The sequence below is a fragment of the Adiantum capillus-veneris genome, chromosome 30 (genome assembly GCF_014529385.1).
Source record: "Adiantum capillus-veneris isolate H3 chromosome 30, ASM1452938v2, whole genome shotgun sequence".
Taxonomy (NCBI): Eukaryota; Viridiplantae; Streptophyta; class Polypodiopsida; order Polypodiales; family Pteridaceae; genus Adiantum; species Adiantum capillus-veneris.
The window spans coordinates 32,680,282-32,701,229 of NC_140960.1; the positions used below are offsets into that span (position 1 = coordinate 32,680,282).

General features: G+C 41.4%; 1 pseudogene; it reads left to right on the plus strand.

Moving 5' to 3' along the window:
• Positions 1–12,280: 12,280 nt before the first annotated feature.
• On the plus strand, positions 12,281–13,099 carry LOC147417762 (uncharacterized; annotated as a pseudogene).
• Positions 13,100–20,948: the final 7,849 nt, after the last annotated feature.

Here is a 20,948-nt window from a genome sequence, read left to right on the forward strand (position 1 = left end):
AAGCCAAGAGTTGTTGGTGTAGGCCTCCCTTCTCACAAGCTTGGAGTAGGTGATAATCTTTCCATTAAAGCTTGAGAAGTAGAGAGAGAGTCTTCTTGCTTCACACATGAGTTAGTGTGCGTGTGTATGCAATAATGCCTTTGAAAATTCAGCCCCCTCTCTCTCTCTTGGTCGAACCCCTCTTGCTATTTACTCATGCTACCACCGTATTGGACCTCTCAAGGCTTAGCCAATAGGATTTAAGGAGCATAAGTGTTAGCCTTATGACATGTGTCCCCCTTTCCCCTTTTGTGAGAGCTTTAGGTAATTAATTAATGCAACTAAACTCTCATTGTACCCCTTTGTCTCCTGGCCAATAGGAATCAGGCAAGCCATTGGGCTGCTGAATGCTCATTGGACCCCTTGGGAGACTCTCGAATAGTCTTCTAGAGAGCTTAATTCTTAGTGGTTCTTTTATTAAGTGTTTTTAAATTAATTAAACTAGATTTACTCTAGATTAATTCTCATTGGTCCACCTCCATGGCCATCCAATAGGATTTAAGAACACCTTGTGGGCATTTGGCCTAGGGAGCTGACATGTGTCCCTCATTCCCTTTGTGTAAAAGAGCTTGTGTGTGTGTGTGTGTGTGTGTGTGTGTGTGTGTGTGTGTTTCTCTCTCATCCCCTACTTCCAAGGCTCGCCCCCTCCTTTGTAGGATTAATGAATACTTTTTTGGTACACACACAAAGCATCCAATTTCCCTAGTGATGACCTTTGGACACAACCTTTGAATTTTGGAACCTTAGCATTTTGGAAGTCTTAATGGGCTGAACCTTAGGGTCTTTAAATCCCATTGTTGCATATTGCTCTTTTGCAGATGGCCTCCCCTTTGGATCCCTATTTTCTCTCCTTTGGATCCCTACTGTGGTCGGTCTGCCAGCTTAACCAATATTCTAACTTTTTCTCCCCTGGCACTTCCCCATATTAAATGATCAGTTTAACATGAGAAAATCATTTAGGAGATTTATATACTAGTTATTATGACATCTTATAACCTTTGTGTAAAGAACAACCACTTGTATTTGTGCATAGGTAGCCACATCTTATACCCATGTGTCAAAAGGCTGTCTATTTGTATAAGCCTATATAGAGACACATTCTGCTAAATAAATGTAAGCTTTATCATTTGCAAGTATACTCTATATTGTATTGTGCAATAGTTTCTCTCTCAAGCTCTACACTAACCTCTCCAAGCATGCTTATGCCATGAATGGCACACTAACCTATCCACCTTAACCTAACAAACTGGTATCAGAGCATTAGCGAAGCTAATCTTGTTTTTAGCTTAGATCTTAATCAAAGCACCTTAATTATTTTTGCATTAGCACTTTATTAACTCCATCTTGCATATTAAGTAGATTGCACTATTCTTATATCACAAGATTGTCAATGGGATATGCGCATGGGCCACTACCCATGATAATCTCGGGATAATAATTCTTCTTTATCTTCTTTAGCACAAAGTAGGAATAAATCTTGCAAGTCAAGTTTGGTGATGTGTGGTTGAGCTTATTGTAAGGGATTGTCTATGTCAAGGGTGGGTCAAGGCTATTCAAGACCGACCAATATATCCGTGTGTGCCCATCTCGCATACCACCAAGCTCCATGGAGGCATCATCCCTAATGCAAGCCTGGGTGCTCAGACTACCAAAAGGTTAAGGTTTTGTTGTCATTAAAGGGCATAGTTGTAGCTGGCAGGGCTTTACACCTTCCCCACAAAGTGCTTGTCACTTTTGCGAGTCACTTCCCCAACCAAGCCTCTACATTCTCTAGCACATCTGAGTGGCAGCCTTATCCTCGTCAACAACTCCATTTTTCTGCTCATAGCGTCTCACGGATCTACCGGCAGTTGCTGCACTTTTTGAACGAAGAAGTGCTATGCACGACAATTGCAGGTTGCAGAGCATCAACCTTCACCACCATCACGACTGCTGATTGTACCAAGCTGCCCGCTTCTACCATATAACATCGCCAACCCCATTCGAGGCCCTGTAGGTCAGCAAACCGCCCAAAGCATCCTCATCACCAATGCACCCACCACCTACTTGCCCGTTCTTGGCTACCATCACACCTTCGCACCCGATGTACGAGCCTCATCATGCCGCTGCCTAGTCAGCCCCACTCTCTGCTCGCCCATCTCCACCGACCCGCATCATCCTCTCCAACTCCATGATCCCCTCTATCTTTTGCACCCTAAGGCCTGTACCGCCTGCGCGACATCGACCACTACTACTCACAGCCCTTTTGTCATCTGTAGCCACTGATGTTTATCACCAGGCGGCCTACCCGATCACCTTGCCCTGTGCAGCTCACACTCGATATGCAGTTTTACTACCCGTCTCACAAGCCGTGGTTGCACGCCCACCTTTCTGGCCCGCGCACTTGCTCATGACCCCACCTCCCTCGTCGGCATCTGCAGTTAATGGTTATTTGACATTTATTTTTGCATTAAGCATTTTTTTAAAGAGTGCATTCCCACACAGCAATATTCCTAAGAACCCTTTCACACACTGTGGCAAAGCTCAAGAAGGCACCATTCCCACACAAAAAATTTAAAAAATTAACATTATCCTCCACAAGAGGATTTTCCTGTGGATTAGCCTTCCATGTGATGGAGCACATATGAACACATGTTTATCTCATGAGGAGGCTTCATGACAATGACACAAAGCACAACACATCTCTCATTGTAATGTATATAGGTAACCATGTTTTGGCATTCATGCACGTTTTTGTAAATAGGTTTAGACACTACCTATACGTTGAGTATATGGTAAGACCGCTTGTCAACATAAGCACACCCCATATGAGTACCACATTTGCTATGTACATGTGTATTGCACCATTACCCAAGATGACTTCATTTCAAGAGGGGACCAATGACTACAACATGATGAACAAAGATCAACATCAACATGAAAATGATAAACACAACGGCGACACAAGATATCGACGATGCTCACAACATCAAGACGAAAGAAGGGCAATTGGGAAACATTCCCCAGCATGTTTAACATAGTTTCAAAGTCCTTTTGCATAGCGTAAAAATTTTGAGGTCTTTTTTTCACGTGGTTTTTCCTTCTATTGTACATATAGGTGCATTGTGTCTTCTTTTGCATTTTGCATTAGATCAAAACATTGACGACGATAACAACAATATCAAAATGTGGCAAGAATACTGACAACAAAGTACAACACCTTTGCAATTTGTGCTAGGGAGAAAGTCCTCCAACAAACAACAACCAAAATGTGGTTAAGAATTCTCTCTTGTGTACCTTACCCTCTATTTGTGGTTAAGCATTCTCTCTTGTGTACCTTACCCTCTATTTGTGCCGGGGGAGGCTTGTGTGTGCCTACACCCTGATGTTTTCTATGCCTACACCCTTTGTGTCTAGGGGAGGCAACTTTGTGTTCAAGGGGAGGCAGTTGTGTGCCTCACCCTAGTGTGCTTTGAGGGGAGAATTGTGTGAGTGATATGCAACCAAAAGCCCACATAGGGGAGGACTTTTGGGATGCGAGGTTTTGTTGCATCTCTTGTGTGAACAAACTCTTCCACCTCATGTGTCAAGCCATGTGAAGAACCTCTTACAACCTTTGTGTAAAGAACAACCACTTGTATTTGTGCATAGGCAGCCACATCTTATACCCATATGTGAAAAGGCTGTCTATTTGTATAAGCCTATACAGAGGCACATTCCGCTAAATAAATGTAAGCTTTATCATTTGCAAGTATACTCTATATTGTATTGTGCAATAGTTTCTCTCTCAAGCTCTACACTAACCTCTCCAAGCATGCTTATGCCATGAATGGCACACTAACCTATCCACCTTAACGTAACAATCCGCATGTGAAGTCTCTTGAATATCAACAAACTGCCTCCTGAAACCCCCACTATCTTTTCTACCTCTCTTTCATTGGCCCTTTCTTGGAGGTGAAGAGGTCTCTCCAAGATCTGGAAACTTCAAATCTTCATGGCTATCCCAATCTATGGTATGTATGTAGAGGCTGGGGCTTGGAAGAGAAACAGAGTACCTCCATCCTTTTGTGCTCTTCGCTCAATTTCTTGGCAATTTCAAAGGCATCGAGAGGTCCCAAATCATCCAAGCGTATTATGCTTTTGAACTCTTCATAATGATTGTTCCCATCGTTACCCACCTGATCTTGAGTGCCAACACCCCACCCAAATGTCTCTCCACCACCATTACCTTCCCATTCCCGTGTAAAATCGATCAATCAAAATCTCTCTCTCTCTCTCTCTCTCTCTCTCTCTCTCTCTCTCTCTCTCTCTCTCTCTCTTTGTGCAAAAGGAGTGGGGCTTGGTACCCTTTTGTATTGCGTAATCAAAATATAGGCCCAAAGGCATTGCATGAGCCCGTAGGCGCACAGAATAGAATGAATGGTTTGGCAAGTTCTTGTAGATGCAACAATGCAAGTAGCCCACCACAGCACGAGTAGGTGCAGGGCAAGGCGGGATGCTGCGGAGTGGAAAACGGTGACTTGCAACCTTTGGACCTTTTTTATTCTGCCAAGATAATGAGGTGGAAGAAGGTCTAGGATTTAAACCTCAATTAGGACTTGACACAGTGCAGCGTGATGACTTCAGATCAGCAAAAAGAGCCTCATTATCTTGCACATGCACCACCTCTTATTGCCAATGCCCCACCCTTGTCTAGAGAGTACTTCTTGTGCAGTAGGCACTCTGCATGTACTGTGAACTACAAAAATTGGCTGAAAGTTTGATTTTCTCGTAAATATATTAGTGGCTTTGCTGGTAACCCTTACTCATGGCCCCACAATTGACTTGCTGATGTAGGCTCCTCTGACAGTCTCTATTTCAAGATGGTGTGATGAAATTCTGCAGCTTTGGCAAAAAAAGACTCCATTGTAGTAAACAGTTTTCTGTAATACAACTTCAAAGTAGTTTTTAATGCGCACTATCCGTGAGGCTTTGAAGCTCCACGCATGGATGGCAGAGACATTTAATTTTGTGACGAGGAGTGACGCGCATTGGCCTACAGTCACCACTTTGAAATGGGCTTTTCCTAGATCAGGGGGGCACGTGATGACCTTCATGCCGCTGATGAGCCAATAACATATGTGCACCCAGACATCAACATGCACCAGCTCTTGGACTCAATCCTATATACACAAAAATTTTTCATCTAGTTGTGTATTGCAGGAGATGAAGCCATGGTTGGGTGGCGCTGCGAAGCTCGCACAGTTGTAGGCCACCACGTGGTCATTCTAGTGACAACATACACAATGAAAATTGAAATGAATTATGAAGATGTTGTTGCAACATCAAGAAAATTCAATTTGAGCCACCTCATTGGAATTGACAGCTTTAGGATTACCTACAAGCGTGAGCTATCATAAGGTTTGCTTGTACCTATCAAAAGGACCTCCTTAGGGGCACTCCAAGGTACATATATGTTTGAAGTTGAGCTATGTATACTAGGAAGGGTACAACATGTTGGAGCCTAATTTACCCCTTGTAATTCTTTGTATTAAAAGCGCACATTTGTAAAGCCCATGTTATGAGGAGAAGCCGTCGTGCGCATGCGTGAAGAAAATCACTCACCGAAAACCAAAATATATACAAAGATTACTTGAAAAGAAAACAAACAAAAGAAATAGGTGATGAGTACATGGAGCTTGAGGACGGTGAAGACTCAAGGAGTGCAAACGGTGACAATGTACAACAACATCAACCAAATGAGGAGCCTCAGCCTATTCCCCAAAGATCTACAAGAGCAAGTAGACCTCCAGAAAGGTTTATTCCTTCCTTCAACCATCTCTTGATCTCGATTCTGGATAGCCGGAATCATATGAGGAAGCTATGCAACACAAAAGAAGAATGGATAAAGAGCATGCAAGTGGAGATGGCCAAACATAGGAGTTGGTTGAGTTGCCTAAAGATAAGCGGGCACTTTAGAACAAATGGGTGTACAAACTGAAGGAAGATGGGAAGAAAAGGTACAAGTCTAGGCTTGCAGTAAAAGGGTTTTCTCAAAAGAAAGGCATTGACTTCAATGAAATATTTTCTCTTACTGTAAAAATGAACTCAATTAGGCTTGTCTTAAGCCTTGTGGATGCTCATGATTTAAATCTTGAGCAAATGGATGTAAATACGGCATTCCCTCACGGTGACTTAGAGGAGGAAATTTACATGCTTCAACAAAAGGGGTATGAAGTAAAAGGTAAGGAGAAAATGGTTTGCAGATTAAAGAAGAGCTTGTATGGTTTAAAGCAAGCATCAAGATAGTGGTACTTGAAGTTCGATCGATGGATGTTGGATCATGGATTCACAAGATGCAACTCAAATCACTACATCTACATAAAGAATTTGGGAGATGGGAAGTTCATCATCCTAATGTTGTATGTTGATGACATGTTGATTGCAAGTGCTAACATGCAAGACATCAAAGACCTAAAAGAGGAGCTGTCTAAATCTTTTTCAATGAAAGATTTATGTGCTACAAAAAAGATACTTTCTATAAAGATATCAAGGGACATGATGAAGAAGACAATAAAGATATCTCAAAAGGATTACATCAAGAAGGTACTAGAAAGGTTTGCAATGCAAAATGCAAAAACGGTTTCTACACTTTTGGCTGGTCACTTTAAACTAACCAAGGATATGTGTCCAAAGACTCAATAGGAGATAGCCTATATGTCTAAAGTTCCATATGCTACAGCGGTAGGTTCTCTTATGTATGCTATGGTCTGGACAAGGCCATACGCTGCACATGCAGTGTGAGTTGTAAGTAGGTTCATGGACAACCCAGGTAAAGAGCACTGGCAAGCTGTGAAGTGGATACTTAGGTATCCGAAAGGGACAACAACAAATGCTTTGTATTTTGGAGAAGCTGATATTTTTATGGAAGAGTACGTTGATGCAAATATGGTCGGTGACAAAGATATTCAAAGGAGCACTATTGGCTATGTCTTCACGGTTGGAGGCACATCAGTAAGTTGGGCTTTAAAGCTACAAAAAGTGGTCTCACTTTCTACCACGAAAGCAGAGTATGTAGCAATGATAGAGGCAAGCGAAGAAATTATGTGGCTTCACAAATTCTTAAAAGAGCTTGGATTCTTAAAACGGCTAGTCAGTTGGCCGGTGGGGCCGATAGTCAATGGTCAATTGCCGGTGGCCGAATTCAATGGCCGGTGGTCGATTTCAGGATGGACTTGTCTTCTCAAGGGTGGTCACACATGGACACATTGGAGAGTCCAAGTCGGACTTGTCAACACAAGGACGACTACACACGGCTGCCTCTCATGAGAGAGGGAAACCCTTTTGGCCTATAAAAGGAGGCCTCTTCTACACACAAAAACGGATAGTGAAGCATTATGGTGCAGTGTGAAGTTGGTGCAACAAGGTGGGAGTGAGGTGGTGGGAGTGAAGCAAAGTGGGAACTATATTAACGATATAATCCTTTTGTAACCTACTTCTTGTTTGAAGTACTAAACCCATTGAGTGGCTGCTTTCACGTGGATGTAGCCCACATTGGATAAACCATGTATATTGTGCTCTCTCTCTCTCTCTCTCTCTCTCTCTCTCTCTCTCTCTCTCTCTCTCAAAATATCTATTTAGTTGCGTCTTATTTCCAAACGCAACATCCAAATTTGGTTACCCTCTATAATGGAAATGGACTATGAACATTGAGGATAGCGAAATTAAGGAAACTGTAGTGAGCATTTTTATGAGAATACTTTGAGAAAATAGAGGGTGAACTTGATTAGAGGTAGCAACATAACCATTATACTTAATTAGCTTGGCATGAACAATACTTTGCAAGAGAGAGAATTAGAGAACTTGACAATAGCTGAGGACCGGATTTATGTGGAGCCGGTCCCCCCTCCAAAAGGATTTTGTATTATAGTTTCTCCTATAAAGAGAGACTTGGTACAATACAAGCTTTGTGTTCCTTGAGACCTTGATGGTGCAATGAAGATAGAGAGATTCATGCACCACAATTACGCTCGTAACTTAGCAAAATGAAAGCATTAACTTGTCCCCAACCTTAGTCCCAAGACCTCAAACACCTTCAAAGGTGGAGAGAGCTAGTAGGGAATGAGGGTAGGTAAGAGAAAGAAGAAATATTCTTACAAGACAGAAATAGTTTCCTCTCATACCATTATTTATAGAGCTTAGCATAGCATAGTAGCATAGTAATGGAGATGAAAAATATGCCTAGCATAGCATCGAAGCATGGCTCTTGGTTGGATTTGCATTCCATAGCCAAGATTTGTTGGTATAGTCTCTCAACTTCTCAAGCTTGGAGAAGAAAATTTTGTTCTTCCACGGCACAAAGTGAGAATGAGAGCATGTGAGTATGTGTGAGAGAGAGTATACCCCCAAGCACACCCCCAGCTTGCTTTTATTGACCCCTCCTTGTAGCTCATCCTTGAATTTGATTGGACCCCTGCAAGCCTAGTCAATCACATGCTTAGTGCATATCAAGCAACAACGGTAGCATTTGGACATGGGTCCTCCTTACCCCTTTGAGAGAGAGGGATTGATAATGCCTAGATAATTATTTTAATAAACGGGAGATAGCATGTTTAGGTGGTACCACTTTTTGCACTTTTTGGTGGTACCACCAATAGCACCTAGTTGGAGGGAAATTCAAGGTTTTTCAAATTTGGGAAAAGAGGGAGAGGGAAATTCTAAATTTGCATGCAATATCATTTATGTGCCTATAATCTAGATGCATGCGAGCCATTATGGGGTGGAGTGGGTCCCTTTTTTTTGAAATTACAGTCATCATGGCCTTTGTCCTATTTCTCCTTTCCTCTCACGTAACTATCTTGTCACTCGGAATCCTGCATGTACATGTGTGCTCGCTCTGCTCCCTTAGCTTGTGCTCCCCCATTGCATGTTGTAGCTGCCGCGCTCTACCTCTCATTGCACCCATCGCACTCTGCCCATTGCCCCCGGCACGGAATCATAAAGGCTCCAGCAGCACCCTCTACAGAGTTGAATCCCAAGAAGAACACTCCCTCTAGGAAGCGCAAAAAACCGACTAAGAGCACGGAGTTGGTACAACAGGCACCCCCTACAACAAACACCACAACATGCAGACCACCACAACAGTCACCACACAGCAGACCCTCCCAACACATGCGACACAACAGATGCCTTCAACAACCACGACACAACAGTCCCCTGCAACCAACATGACTCTGCAGACCCCAGCAACAAACACGACCGTCGAAACTTCCCTCTCCAAATGCATGTTGTCGGTTGAAAAATATGCTCAAAAAGGTGAGTTCTATATCGCCTCATGTCTATGCGCCTCATGGAAATGCTGCATGGCCAAAAATCCTTTTTTTTAGCATTGCTTGCAAATCATTTTCCTCCATGAATTTGCTTAGGGCATCGGTGGAGTATTCGGTATTTTCCAGGTTTTGCTATTTTGCATTGCAGTTGCATGAGGAATATGGACTGAGCATGGAGGGCAAGCTGCCCAAGGATTTAACAGACAAGGACCTGTCACCTCAACAGTGGTCAACAGTGTTCAAGATGCCAGAGAAGAAGAAGACTAAGATCTTCCTCCACCAGGTCCATGACCACCTTTACGATGCATGCAGGCTCCTGTATGAGAAGGTCTACCAGGATGCCCCCTCCAACGGCGAGCTCATGACGAGGTTTGTGAGGGGGTTTGCATATGAATACTACGATGTTGCCAAAGCAGACCTCGACATCCATAAGATTGCATGGGCTTTGGTTGGGGATCAAGTATTAGAGAGTGTCAAGAGCCAGAAAGGGGGGCTCAATTGGAAAATACAGAAGTTCATGTCCGATTACGGCATGAAGGAAGCCCCCACATTTGAAGGACTGATAGAGAATGTTGTGGACGGTCTTGTGGCATCCAGCCACCCTCTACAACACATGTGGACAGCCTCTTAGTCCCTCTACACAGCATGGGTGGATAATCTTGCCGATGACCTTGAGCAGTAGGCAGTGAAGGCAGAAGAGAAGGTGAAGTCTGCATTGACAGAAATGGCTACAAAGCGGGACTTATGGTTGCGCAACGAAGGTACCTCCTCAGCTTGTGCACCCATCACTGCAGAGGTGGAGAAACTGAAAGCCTCTCCAACAGAAAACGCAGCTGCGATTGCCAAAAAGGAAACGCAGCTGCTATTGCCAAAAAGGAGGCTGAAATCAGCGCCCTTACAAGGGTACTCTCCAATTCCTTTGGATTCAATGGTGCTGCAAGGATGAAGGGGGAGGTGTCAGCCATGTAGGTACTCCAGTCTTCTCTGTCTTTAAAGTGTATAAAGTGCTAGAAAGTGCTAACAGTGGTTGAGAGTGGTCACCTTTTAAGCACTTGCAACCACTTTCAGTCACATACAGGCTCTCTTAAGCACATGCAAACATCTGGAAATACCTGCAAGTGCTTGCATGTGCATAAAAGTGGTTAAAAGTTCTTGCAAGTGCTAAAAAATGCTTGCCTATTTAGCACTTGTAAACACCTTAACCACCTGCAAGAACTTCTAAGCACTTTTAAACACCTAAAAATACCTGCAAGTGCTAAAAAGTGCCTAACTTTTATGCACTTGCAAGCACTTTGAACCACCATTTGGCACATTAAAGCACTCTGAAGAAATTTCAACCACTTGCAAACTCTTGCAAGTGCTTGAAGAAGATTCAAAGTGGTTTAAATTGCTTCAAAATTCTTACAGAGTGACTAAAAGTGCTTTTTTCAATCACTTTAGAGCACTCTTAACCACTTTAAAGCACTTTGAAACAATTCTAAGACCCTACAAGAACTTGCAGGAGTTTGCAGGTAGTTGAAATGGCTCAAAGTGCTAAAAAGAGCTTCCAAGTGCTAGCAAGTGTCTTTCAAAGTGCTGCAAGTGGACAGGGTGAGCACATGGAAGAACTTACAAGCCCTTTTAAACACCTACAAATGCCAGCAAGTGCTAAAAAGTGCCTAATTTTTATGCACTTGCAAGCACTTTGAACCACCTGCCTGCAGGGATATTAAAGCACTTTGAAGCACTTTCAACCACTTGCAAAGTCCTGCAAGTGCTTGAAGGTGCTTCAAAGTGCTTGAATTTGCATCAAAATGATTTTAAAGTGCTTAAAAGTTTATTCTACAATCACTTTAGAGCACTTTGGGGCACTTTTAAGCACTATAAAGCACTTTTAACCAATTTTAAGACCCTGCAAGTGCTTGAGATTGCTTCAAAGTGCTAAAAAGAGCTTCGAAGTGCCTTTCAAAGTGCTACAAGTGGACAAATTGAGCACCAAGAAGCACTTCCAAGCACTTTTAAACACCTATAAATGCCAACAAGTGCTAAAAAGTGCCTAACGTTTATGCACTTGCAAGGAAGCACTTTCAACCACTTGCAAAGTCCTGCAAGTGCTTGAAGGTGCTTCAAAGTGCTTAAATTTGCATCAAAATTCTTTCAAAGTGCTTAAAAGTTTATTCTGCAATCACTTCAGAGCACTTTGAGGCACTTTAAAGCACTTTTTACCACTTTTAAGACCCTACAAGTGCTTGAAAGTGCAGCTTCCAAGTGCTAGCAAGTGCCTTTCAAAGTGCTTCAAGTGGACAGATAGAGCACTTGTAGACACTTGCAAGTGTCTACAAGTACTTGAATGTTCCAACAAGTGCTCCAAGGTGCTTGCAAGTGCCTGCTCTGCTGCTAGGGCTTGCATGTCCCCCATTATGGTTGGTCCTGTCACTCTTCAAAAACACGATTAGGAATCGACACGCCCAAGAGAACTTGGGTTACGTGAGACCGCAATAGGAAAAAGACTAAGTCACTGCCTTGGTACTTTGCTTGGCATTCTTAGTGGTTATGAATCTAGGTATCAAGTCCAAATCTACATGGGTATTGTTGGTGCAATGATTGATATTTCATGTGCAATGTCTAGTGCATGGCATGTTCTGTGAGATTGATTATTTTTCTTTTGTTGTGTAACAGACACAGCATGACAAGTTGGAGGCCTCCTGCAAGGAGGGACGGGTCCATTGCCAATTTGTGAATGGGATGCTCAAGGAAGTGAATCTGGAAAAGAGGTTCACCCTCTTCCCCAGGCCACCCTTTGTAGATATTGACAAAACAATCCATGTGTTTAGCACGTGTGTTGCATGCGGGGAGTATCTAGATGTGGTGTATGTTGTGGACAGCTTCATGTTAAAGTGAAAGTATCAATACCACCCTCTCTGCTTTGGTGCACTTTTGGACAATAGTGACACAAGTGTGAAGAGGGATGTGGCATGGTAATTTCTGCAATGGCAAAAGCGTATATCAGTGGGCATTGTACTGTAAAGGGTAAGTTGGCACTATTTTCAATACATTGAGGCTTTCTACTTTTGGATTGCGATGTTGATTGAGTGAGTCATTTGTGATTGTCCAGATGAGGAAGATGTGACACTTGCAAGCCAAGATGTGCAAGGAACAGACACAATGGGTGTGAAGAATGGTGGGCATGGACCAGCAAAGGTTTCTGTTAAGGATTTGGAGGACCTTGCCAATATGGAATGGGTTCAAGACATCCTCCTGGACTTGGAATCTGATAGGAGGAAGAAGAAAGTGGAGGGATAGGATGTGTACACAATGGGTGAAAGCCAAGGGGTGGATACTGTTATGGAGAAGAGGGAGGTTGCTGAAGGCCAGGATAGTGTTGGAATGAATACTGTTGCAAAAACAAATGTCGACAAGCCACAAGACAAGCAAACCAATTTTGATGAATATGGTGCAATCGATGTGGTGCTTCTAACTGCAGCTGAGGCCGTGGCAGGGTAGGGTGCTATTGAAGACAATAATGAGGGAGCCGTCGATGGTGTTAAGAAAGCGGACAAAAGTGAGGATGGTGCTAAACGTGACTGATCCAATTGATGTGGACCTGGATGCTATTGATTCAAGATAAGGTGACTGGTCTGATTGATGTGGACGTGGATGCTACTGATCCAGAGAAGGTGGCTGGTGCGATGCCGACATCCCCAGGTGATTTCACCTTGTACGACTTGTTGTCTACAATAGGAAGAAAGTGAGTCCGTGGATGTGCCAACAAGTCCTGTGCTTGCAAACTTTAACTTATATTTACCCTTGTGATTGACAATCTGTGTCTTGATGTAATGCACTGAGATTATATTTTGGTCTCCATCTATTACCATATGTTTTAAGTACAGGTTACATTTTCCTTCTTATATTGTGCTCTCTTGTGGTAGAATTTGACCCTTTGATCTTTGAATTGACCTTGTAAGTTGTTGTAGGATCTTCATTGTGTGCTAATTGACTCAAAATATTATTCACAATGTAGAAATTGATTCATGGTGGCTAAAGGAAAAATCAACTGACACAGAGCTGCCGAAAGATGTTATAGCTATAGGAAGGTGGCTGATTGTATTTGATGTGAATGGTGTGCTCTTAAAGAGATATAACCAACCACCATCAAAGATGCAATTTTTGCACCTCCCAACGGAGGTGAGACCATTTGTATACCGTCTGGGTCAAGAGTTATGGTGTGCGGTCAGCCGGATGCAAAGGGTGTGCTCCATGCAAGCAGATATTATGATATGGTCTTGTTATAGAAGAGAAAAGATAATGAATTTTTTGGGAACATACCTGCCATATTGTCGTAGTAAATGAGTGGTCAAAAGGTATACGTCTGACCCTCTTCTTGCCTCATGCTCATTACCAGTGTGTATTGTCATTAATTCTGCTTAACTTTCCTTTACTCTTACAGATGTGTTTAGCCAAGAAGATTGTGAGATCATCCTTGATGTCCCATGTGTGCCGAGGGATGTTGGTGATAAGCATGTCTTCCTGAAGCTGCTGAGATCAGTGTGGGAAAAACACCCGTCATATAATGCCAGCACTACCATACTTGTAGATGACTGTAGATATAAGTCTCTTAGAAATGACTATGATAATTGTCTAGCCATTTGATCATATGAGCCTTCTTACCTTGATCCCTACTATCCCTTGTATTTCATGGACTTGGTCAAGCCCTGGCTGGAAGGCTGGATTTTTGCTCCCTACCCAACAGCATATAGCCGTCAACACCCCATCTTTGATGTAGAAGACAACGTTAGCCCTCTCATTTTGCTGATTATTTCATTCAGCGAGTGGAATACGTTATTCGCTTTGAACCCCCTGTCAACCCATGATTTGTGGAACAAAGAAAGAAAATTTTCTTGGTGAAATCTGCTATGTATTCCTTTGCAGTGAAAATAAAAATCCACTAATGTCCATTTAGTCATTTTCTTACAGTATGCTTATGTGGTCATTTTGTCTTGATCTTTGGATTTTGGTACTGATAAGTACCAAATTTGATACTGATCTTCTCATTGTAGGGTGATTGTAACTCATGGAAGCTCCATTGTACAAACTTTAAGCATATATCTTTTTTTTGAAAAATTTACGATTGTGGGCTTCGAAAATTATAATTACCAGTATCAAATTTGAAGCCTTTCGTACTAACAACTTTCAGGATTTGGTACTGGTAAATTGGGTATTGTAAAGTACCAAATTTGGTACTTCTCATCTCACTACAGGGTGATTGTAGAAGAAAGTGTATTTTAGAGAGAGCTTATTTTGGAAAAGAACAATATTCTGGGTTGGGAAAGTTAGGTATACCAGTACAAAATTTGGTGCTTGTGATACTGGCATTGGAAACTACCAAATTTGATACTGTAAAGTACCAAATTAGGTGTTGTTCATCTCAATACGGGTGATCGTTAAAGATAGCTTATCTTGGAAAAAAAAATTATTATGGGCTAGGGAAGTTAGATATACCAATACAAAATTTGGTGCTAATGATACTGGCATTGGAAACTACCAATTTGGTACTATAAAGTACCAAATTGGGTGATGTTCATCTCACTAAGTGTGATTGTTGTGAAGATAGCTTATTTTGGAGAAAAAAAAGTATTATGGGTTGGGGAAGTAAGGTATACCAATACAAAATTTGGTGCTTTTGATATTGGCATTGTCATCTATCAAATTTGGTGTGTAAAGTACTAAATTTGGCACTAGTCATCTCACTACAGGGTGATTGTAGAAGAAAGCTTATTTTGGAAAAAGCTTATTTTGGAGAAACAAAATATTATGGGTTGGGGAAGTTAGGTATACCAGTACAAAATTTGATTATACAAGCTTTATAGCAGAGTTAGCCTTGTTTTGGAAGTCGATTATACAAACTTTATAGCAGAGTGAGCCTTGTTTTGGGAAAAAAAGAACATTGAGCGATCGGGAAGTTACAATTACTAGTACTAGTAAGTTCCAAATTTGGCAATGGTTTTCTCATTGTAAGACAATCGTCATTCACTACTTTTCAAGTTCCTGTAAATTATGTTATATTACTAACCTCAACAGTGTAGCATACATAGTGGAGGTAGGGAAGGAAAGGACAAATTACTCAATCTTCCAAATGGCAGAGGTGGGGATGGGTCAAACGCTCTTATCCTCTTCTCCGTCTTCATCATACGGCATACTATTTTATACATTTTCATAGACCTCATTGGTCAACATAAACATGTTTTGGAGTCCATAGGCTCCATCAAAATTTGTATTTCTCTTACAAGGTGGGAATAGATCATGACTGGTGGTGTATGATCAAGAAGGCTGTATGTATCACATTTCCCATCCAATTGGCCATAGTACAAGCCTTCAACCACAAGTCCACCTCTAACAATCTTGTTGTTTCACTTATCCCTTTGTGATTTGTGTGCATGTTACATGACTTTGGTACATTTCAAAAGATAAAATTCCTCACCGCCTTCAGATTCCTTCACTGCAAACTTGTCCCCAACGGACAACATTTCACACATTATCTGTGGGTTTCCCTGGTACATTGGCAAGTTGATGTCCAATCTCATTGCTACAGTTCTCATGTTGCTATCATCCTCCCTGGTTCCCTCCTCTTCCTCACTATCCTCATTGTCCACCTCTTTCATTGATACAATGGATATGTATTTCCATTATTCAGTGTATTTCTTGCTCTTGCATCTCCTCCATTGCCCACTTAAAGATGCATCACAAAAGCATGAGAGTGTACGAAGACGTAGAGCGCATGGGTCCTCAGGTGAATGACCATCTACACAATGGGTCACACCTGAGCCTTGGATTTGTTGACATTCCTAGTGGATATCCCGTTGCACTTCATCCTTTGAAAACAGCCAAAACACTCTCTGTGTGTTAGATCTGTGTGACCCAGTCATGTCTCCAAATTTTTCCTTTAGAAAATTAACAACATCATCCGCACCCTTCATCGACGCCCCGTCTAGTTTCAGCTCCTCATGCGTTAGTGTTCTCTTGATGACAACATCGGCTCCATTGTGCTCCCCTTTTCCATGCCTCGATGCGGAGAAGTTCCACATCATGTGCAAGCTTGTCAATTGATGGTACGTGGCAACAAGTAAAAAGGTTGACGTGCCTTGAATTGCGATGTTGCACCATCTCACCACACCCAATGATATTGGAAACGTGACCTTAATCTTTTAGCACCTATCATGAAGCATAAAGAAATGTTGCACAAACAAAGTATCATGTTGCTTATCATCAGATATGTAGAAATCCAGTGTCTTTAGTTTGATACTGATTAGCCTTAATTTTTGTAAGCTCATTGGATGAAGTGCCAAAGTACTAAAGTATTAATGACATGGTAATGTGAAAACACTACCCACCAAATTGTAAAGTGCCAGGTTTGGGACTTTGGTACTAGTCCCAGGGACTTGATACTATGCAGATTGCAAAGTACCAGGATTGGTGGTTTGGGTGTTGTACAGATCTAAGTTTCAAAGAATCATTTGATGAACTACCAAATTTCCAAAGCCTCAATAGCTTGGTATTGTGCAAATACTACACACAACATTGTGAAGTACCAGGTTGGGAACTTTGGGTACTCTAAAGTTAAGATTACCAAACAAAGAATACTACAGAGATACATGATCATAGCAATCCCATGGACTTGGTACTGAGAGATAGTACCCAAGCCATCCTAAAGTACCAAGATTGGTTCTTTGGGTGTTGGTCAGCTCTGAAGAATCATTTGATGAACTACCAAAGTTCCAAAGTCTCAATGACTTGGTACTGTGCAAATACTACACACAACATTGTGAAGTACCAGGTTGGGAACTTTGGGTACTCTAAAGTTAATATTACCAACAAAAAAAAAAACCCTACAAAGAGACATGATAATAGCAGTCCCATGGACTTGGTAGTACTGAGAGATAGTACCCAAGCCATCCTAAAGTACCAAGATTAGTGCTTTGGACGTTGGTCAGCTCTGAAGAATCATTTGATGAACTACCAAAGTCCCAAAGCCTCAATGACTTGCTATTGTGAAAATACTACACACAGCATTGTGAAGTACCAGGTTAGGAACTTTGGGTACTCTAAAGTTAAGATTACCAAACAAAGAATACTACAAAGATACATGATAATAGCAGTCCCATGGACTTGGTACTGAGAGATAGTACCCAGGCCATCCTAAAGTACCAAGATTGGTAGTTTGAGTGTTAGTTAGCTCTGAAGAATCATTTGATGAAACTACCAAAGTTCCAAAGTCTCAATGACTTGGTACTGTGCAAATACTACACACAGCATTGTGAAGTAGCAGGTTGGGAACTTTGGGTACTCTAAAGTTAAGATTACCAAACAAAAAACAGTACAAAGAGACATGATGATAGCAGTCCCATGGACTTGGTAGTACTAAGAGATAGTACCCAAGCCATCCTAAAGTACCAAGATTGGTGCTTTGGATGCTGATCAGCTCTGAAGAATCATTTGATGAACTACCAAAGTCCCAAAGTCTCAATGACTTGGTATTGTGCAAATACTACACACGGCATTGTGAAGTACCAGGTTGGGAACTCTGGGCACTCTAAAGTTAAGATTACCAAACAAAAAACACTACAAAAAGACATAATGAGAGCAGTCCCATAAACTTGGTACTGAGAGATAGTACCCAAGCCATCCTAAAATACCAAGAGTGGTGTGCTTTGGGTGCTGGTTAGCTCTAAGTTTTGAAGAATCATTTTATGAAGTAGCAAAGTTTCAAAATGACTTGATATTGTGCAAATACTACCAACATCATTGTAAAGTGCCAAGTTGGGAACTCTTGGCACTCATAACCAACAAAGAATACTACAAAGAGACATGATAATACCGATCCCATGGACTTGGTACTGAGCGATAGTACCCAAGCTATCCTAAACTACCAAGACTGGTGCTTTGGGCGGTGTTCAACTCTAAGTTTCGAAGAATCATTTGATGATGTACCAAAGTTCCAAAGTCTCAATAACTTGGTACTCTGCAAATACTAGCAACAACATTGTAAAGTTCCAAGTTGAGAATTCTCGGCACTCTAAATTTAAGATAACCAAACAAAGAATACTACATAGAGACATGATAATAGCAGTCCCATGGACTTGGTACTGAGAGATAGTACCCAAGCCATCCTACACTACCAAGATTGGTGCTTTGGGTGTTTTTCAGCTCTAAGTTTTGAAAAATCATTTGATGAAGTACCAAAGTTTCAAAGTCTCAATGACTTGGTACTCTGCAAATACTAGCAACAACATTGTGAAGTACCAAGTTGGAAACTCTTGGCACTCTAAAGTTAAGATAACCAAACAAAGAATACTACAAAGAGACATGATAATACAAGTCCCATGGACTTAGTACTATGAAGATAGTAACCAAGCCATCCTAAAATACCAAAGTTGATGCTATGGGTACTATATAGATCTAAGTTTCGAAGAATCATTTGATGAAGTACCAAAGTTCCTCATTATTTGGTTCTAGATTTTGACAAGTACCCAGGTGAGAAACTTCTGGCATTGTGAGTTGACTGTCTTTTTGAAATATCAATTGGGTATGGTATGTAACAAACAATACCTAGACCTCTGTAAAGCTTCGGAATGATTACTACCTTCCTCGGCCTCAAAGCATATCCCCATAAGAGGTAGAATTGCTTCCCTTGAAACTATGTACATGGTTGCATAATACCAAATTCAAACCTATTCACACTATACATAACCCAAGTAAGAGGCGACATTAAAAAAAATGATATGATGTACCCAAGAGTCATCTAGAAATGAACCGGATGTTTCACAACACTCTTCTCTTCAATTTTGAATTTACAAATGTCCTTTTTATTAGGAGAGACCCTAGTCTCCGATGACCAAAAGGCATAGACTATATCCCTTGTTATTGAATTTACATAGGTCCCGTGATGAAGAGATCTTTGACTATGCAAACAATGGTAACACTTCATCCTTATCTTTCATGTGTAGCCAATAAGTTGCCCCTGCAATGTTCCTACGATGAACACCTAATAGTGTTGCAATTTTAGACTGATTCACAGCATTTGAGCCACCTGTAGTATTTAAAACCATGCTCAAAGACATTTTCTTGACGAAAAGTTTGTTTGCAGAACAAGGGACCTTGAGTTGTGTAAGTGAATTGCGGATGCTAGACACAACGATCGAATTCACCATCGGCGACCTGGAGCTTTGAAAATGTATTATGTTGGAGTAGTTCCTGGAAGAGCTCCTTTTTCTCGCTAGCCGAAAGACCTCATGTTTGGTTGTGCCAACATCAAGCCACTACTGAGCAAATATTCTTCCTTGACTTGCATGTTGAAGCTCACCCAATGATGTTAGGAACCCTTTCCTTGATTCTTTGTTGACGCTTCTTTGCACCCCAATAATCTCTCATGTAAGCAATGTTTGTGAGAGATGAAGTGGCCGGAACGCTCATGCTTGGAGTAGTATCCATTCCATGTTTAGTTGTTGGCTCAAATGCATCAAAAGACGAGAAGCTCTCTCAAACCGGTATCTCCATTGGCGGTGTGCAAAACTGTGTGTAGCTCGCGTAGAGAGAGAGAGAGAGAGACTACTATGGATATGGTTCTAGCTACTCAGACTATTGCAAGTGCAGCAAGGACAAGGAGCACGATGTTTTTGTTGTAGATTTCCATTGGCATACAATCCGTGGGTGCAAGAACCACGCACAGAGAGAGAGAGAGAGAGAGAGAGAGAGAGAGAGAGAGAGAGAGAGAGAGAGAGAGAGAGAGGGAGAGAGAGAGAGAGAGAGGTATAGTTTTTGCATTTTTCTTGCATTTCCCCACCCTCCCCTTCCAAAAAAGCACCCCACATCTCCAATGACCCCACCCGGCAATTTTCCTGTTGCCATAAAGTAAAAGACCAACACTTTGTGAGTATACATATAAAACATAAAAAATAAAAGGAACTTGATTACGTAATACTTCATTTTTTTTCAACAACAAATTCACCAAAGATTTGTTGTGTCAAGGACAGCACAGTTTGTACCACCAATACTTGCTTTCAGCCAATGATTCTTATGTATTTTTGTGCTTGTGTATGAGTGTACATGAGTGAGGCAGAGACTAACCTCGATTGTAGCAGTGTCTAGTTGGTAGCTATTTTGTTTCTCGACATAGATTATGATGTTTGAAAGAGAGAGAGAGAGAGAGAGAGAGAGAGAGAGAGAGAGAGAGAGAGAGAGAGAGTAGTTGTTTTTACTTAAATAATATGACATAATTGAACTTTAACATTCAAAAGACAACTGGCTTTAGAGAAAAGGCAATGATAAGTACAAAAACAACTCAATCTTAGAATTATCTTTCTACAAAGCTTATAAGAATGAAACCTCATTCCAGTATAAACTGATATTAGAAGTACTTCCCAAGCAGTAAGAGCAAGTGTAATCATGGACAAACATTTGCTTTAAGCCAAAAAAAATTCAAGAAAGAGAGAGTCCTCGCATGCATCCATCCAAACAAAACAACACATATGTTAGCCTTGGATGTGTTTAACAGGTGTCAATGGAATATATCAATTGTTATCCATGTCCAACTTACAACTTTTATACTTAAAGCAATGTCCAGAGTTTTCTGGTTGTTCCGAATTAGTT